Source organism: Lucilia cuprina, chromosome 6 (assembly GCF_022045245.1).
Source record: "Lucilia cuprina isolate Lc7/37 chromosome 6, ASM2204524v1, whole genome shotgun sequence".
In the NCBI taxonomy this organism is placed as follows: Eukaryota; Metazoa; Arthropoda; class Insecta; order Diptera; family Calliphoridae; genus Lucilia; species Lucilia cuprina.
Window position 1 is genome coordinate 1,442,437 of NC_060954.1, and position 4,786 is coordinate 1,447,222.

The following is a 4,786-nucleotide window of genomic DNA, read 5'->3' on the forward strand; positions in this document are numbered from 1 at the left end:
AAAAGGAAAGGTGATACAAAAAAAAAAAAACTACTGTAGTAATCGAAAACTTTTTTATTTGAAGTTTAGAATAGAAAACAAGAAACTCATAATTTTAGATGAAAATATGTTTTTTTTAGGAAAAAAGAAAATAAGAGAAGAACATATTTTAAATTTATTGTATATATGTGCTAAAACATTCTTAACATTAATAAAATCGATTATTTACAAAATGTAAATAATGTAAAATAACGTGTAATATATTTTAAATGTTCAAAATATAACTTAAGTATTTCGTCAATTGTTAACAAAATGTGAACAATGTTACACTCAATTTAATGTAAAAACGACAAAAACTTTAAAGAAATGTTTTGTTGATAAACTTTTTAAAATTTTCCTATACTTTACTGCAATTGTTTGTCTTTATCAATGTAAACAACTCCTGTTGTACAAATAAATTGAAATACCAGCGGACTACTGTTGACTCCTTCCAGCATATTTTTGCTTTTAGTCGATTCGGGTCAAAATGTTGCCTGGTAATTTGATTACTCGTTTTTTTTTTGTATTTTATTACATTTCATGTGTTGCATGGTTGCACTTAGTAAAGCGCATCATTTACTTTGCTGGTTCGGGCGACAAGAATAAAAAATAAAAACTATTTTGTGTTGCAACATGAACTCTCTTCATTTAAAATATTTTGTTATATTAAAAAGAGAATAAATAAAAGGATCTAGACTGGGAAAATGAGTGCACTACAATGAGAAGGAGGAAGAATCGTCATCCATATAAGTCCACAATGTTCCAAAGCACAAATTATACACAAGTTGTTGTATGCTCTGTGACAATGCAATGCAAGTAACATTTCCAAAAATGTTTAATATCGTGAAACTTTTTCTACATCTGGCTAGTCAATCACAATCAATAAACATTCAGTAGATTTTTAAAATTTAAAGAACAAGAAAGGGAAATAGAATAAATATCCGTTAATACGTGTTAAAATTCATGAATCAAAAGATTCAATAAATTCTTAATTAATTAATGCTAAAATCTTATACTTACTACTTTATAGAACACCACCACCAGCTCTTGTAGTTTACTATTTGTTTTCGTCGCAGTTTTAACTTTGCTGCATTTCGGGTTCACAATGTTTTTAACGCTAAAATCAAAACTTTTAGTCCGTTACTACAGATTGCTAGAGAAAAAAAAATAAAAAAAAATAAAAAACAAAATAAATTCGTAAAAATTTAAAAAGTTTTACATTTAACTATTTTTGTTTGCAGCAACAAAAATTTGTTGCATATACCTGCTAGATTTTTTTTGCTTTAGTTTTATTTTGTTTTTTTTTTTTTTTTTTTTAAGTATGAGTTTAAAAATTGTGGGTAAAATAACTTTATACTTTGATTGTATTAAAGTTTGTTGATTATTTTTTTCGCAATTTTATTTTATTATTTAGTTATATTGCAGCTGTTTTTTTCAACTGTTTACTTTAATTCTCAGCTCTCTGACCTTTTTTTGATTTAATTTTCTTTTAGCTGTAGGCATTGAAATATCTCCTACCACTGCCACCGATATGGCAATCGAGTTGTTGTAGACTGTTGCAAACGTGGTATTATTTGGGAAAACGAAAATATCTTTGGGGGTACTAGAACTGAACTACAACTGAACTAGAACTGAACTAGAACTGAACTAGAACTGAACTAGAACTGAACTAGAACTGAACTAGAACTGAACTAGAACTGAACTAGAACTGAACTAGAACTGAACTAGAACTGAACTAGAACTGAACTAGAACTGAACTAGAACTGAACTAGAACTGAACTAGAACTGAACTAGAACTGAACTAGAACTGAACTAGAACTAGAACTGAACTAGAACTGAACTAGAATTCAACTAGAACTGAACTAGAACTCAACTAGAACTCAACTAGAACTGAACTAGAACTGAACTAGAACTAAACTAGAACTGAACTAGAACTGAACTAGAACTGAACTAGAACTGACCTAGAACTGAACTAGAGCTGAACTAGAACTGAACTAGAGCTAAACTAGAACTGAATTAGAACTAAACTAGAACTAAATTGGTACAATTTCATGTTATAGAGTGTTTGCTAAAACTAAAACCCCTAATTATGTATTTCAAATTAATTCCACTGCAGCGCACAAATTCATCATCATCCTTCTACCGCACAAGTGGTATGGAGTTTGTTTTCGGTGTTGTTGAGAGTTAAGTACATTTAATAATTTTTTCCCCCGTTTTTTTTTCAACTTTTTTTGCATTGTGTTTTTTCGGCGAGAGAAAAAACTTGTTCATAAGCGAATGAAATACTAAGTGGTCTTAAATGTATACATGAAAAATATTTAATTAAATTTATTTAATATTTAATAAGAAATAAATTCCTAAGAAATTTCAAAATATATTAAATGAATAAATTTTAACATAAGTTAATTTACAAAAAAATCAAAGTTAATCTTCGACATCGGATAAATTAAAACAACATTTCATGTAAAAGTATCACAATGAGCTTAATTAGCTTTACCTTCAATTGATTTTTCCACAATGTACTTAAACTTAAAATTATTTTTTTTCCATCTATTATAATTTCTTTTTCTAGATTTCAACCAAGGCCAAGAAAATAATGTATTTATAAGCAAATAGAGAAAAGTGTAGTTGTAATATGTGAATGTTTGTTTGCATCTCAACTAACTTATGAATAGAGAGTATGTGCAACATCTTACTGAATAGTTTAGTTTTATTTTCCTATTTGTTTGCTGCTGTGAGTGAATCTTTTGTAAATTTACTCAACCGCTTAAATTATCTTTACAATTATGCGGAAACCTTTGAGTTTTCATCCAATTTGCTGCTCACCACCGCACTCGTTCAAGAAAACTTATTTTCAAAACTTACCAGACCGTGCATGCTTTAAAGCATACAACTACTACTACTACTACTACTACTACTTAAATATAGCAATAGAATAGAAATACGCAATAATATTAGTCGAATGGGTATCAGCAGCAGTAGTAAGCATCAGAATGTAAAGTAGTGATTGAAAAGTTTAGTTTTGTTTGATAGTTTTAACTAAAGCTGAATTTTTGTAATAATTAAAGAAAAAGCGAAAGACTATGACTAGACTATGACTTGATTATGACTAGACTATGACTAAATTATGACTATATAACCGATTCGAATATTCGAATATTTGATAACCAGTTTTATAACCACACTTTTTGCCTAAAAAGATTTTATACTTCATACTCTATATAAAATGAGTGGATAGAAAAATAATAGTATGAGATCAAGAGGGTCTTTTGGAACTTATCAGTAGTAGTGTGAATAATATGTATATGTCTAGTAGTGTGCGTATGTCTATGTGTGTATATCCTGACATTAAGTGGGTATTATGCAGGATCACAAATTACGAAACCAACAACCAACAAAAGGAGAAGCAATAACAAGTTTTATAATGCAACTAATGTTAGGAACGAAAACTATGAAGTGTTTAGAAATGATACCAATTTTAAACAATATTTTGTTGAGTGCTTCTGGAAACACACGGAAACTTACTTATGCATGTACAAGTACGAACATGTACATATTTAGTACATGGTAAAGTACAAACATGTGTGTATTTGTTCAAATTTGTGTTATCTTAAGATGGTGTTACAAAATGTTATTTGAAATGTATGTTACTTTCTTAACCAAGCTCCCCCTTTTGATTCCTTTCATACAAATCCAAATGAAAATATATTTATGCAACATTTTTATGAAATGAGGAAGAAAAATATAAAACTAAAAACTTATTAAAAGTCATGTTTGTTTTCCTTTTTTGCGTACTTAAAAAAAAAAAACAAAAACTAGAAAATTTCATACACAAAAAAAACCTTTTTAAACACCTGGTGACACATGTAATTGACACTTTTTTGTTACTTGTGCTTAAGTATGAAACAGGTAATCTGTAAAAAATACACTCGTTTAAGAAATCTTATTTAATATCAAAATTGTTATTAAAAACAACAAGCTCTAACATTTACACAACATCACGTTTATTTTATTACTAATCCCAGCAATCAGCAACAATTGTTGTTATAACAATGCTAAATTGAAATACAATCAGCAGCACCAGTTTTATATAGGGATAATATTAGTTTCTTTGTAGGGGGAAAATATGTTTTTGTTAAAAGAAATTGTTATTAATATTTACGTCAGGTGAGGGTCAAACGTTCGAGAACAATGATAAGAGAGACTTATGTAGTTGATTTCTACCTATGTATATATTTTTTCATTATTTTTTTGTTTTTTTTAAATCTTAAGATATTGTTTGTACTACTAACCTTGTAACAAATACATGAGCATACATGTGTAGAAACAAGGTGAGGCATGTTATTGTTAAGTTTTTATTCCTTTTCAACATTGTTGCATTTCATATACCAGAAAATAATTCTAGAAGTAAAATTAATTTAGTTTTCTAAACAAGTACAATTTTTATTAATAAAATAGAAAAGGGTCAGGCACTTCTTTTGCAATGGACAAATAAAACACATATTTGAGAATTGATAAATATTAAATCAGAACATATGTATATAGTTGCCATTACCTGTAGGTTGGACCTAGACTAGACAAAAGACAAGACTATAGGTTAGACTATAGGCTAGAATTGAGACTATAGATTAGACTATAGACTAGACTATAGACTAGAATTGAGACTATAGACTAGACTATAGACTAGACTATAGACTAGACTTTAGACTAGACTATAGACTAGACTATAGACTAGACTATAGACTAGACTATAGACTAGACTATAGAC

The 4,786-nt window shown here is 28.4% G+C and overlaps 1 long non-coding RNA gene across 1 annotated transcript in view; it reads right to left on the bottom strand.

Moving 5' to 3' along the window:
* Positions 1 to 407: 407 nt before the first annotated feature.
* The window catches only part of LOC124420529, a 29,241-nt gene continuing 24,862 nt past the window's right edge, over positions 408 to 4,786 (bottom strand). Inside the window, exons 3-4 of the long non-coding RNA XR_006941248.1 lie at positions 1,039 to 1,171; positions 408 to 883 (exon numbers count right to left, since the gene is read on the bottom strand). This is a non-coding gene — a long non-coding RNA (uncharacterized LOC124420529). The remainder of the gene's footprint in view (positions 884 to 1,038; positions 1,172 to 4,786) is intronic.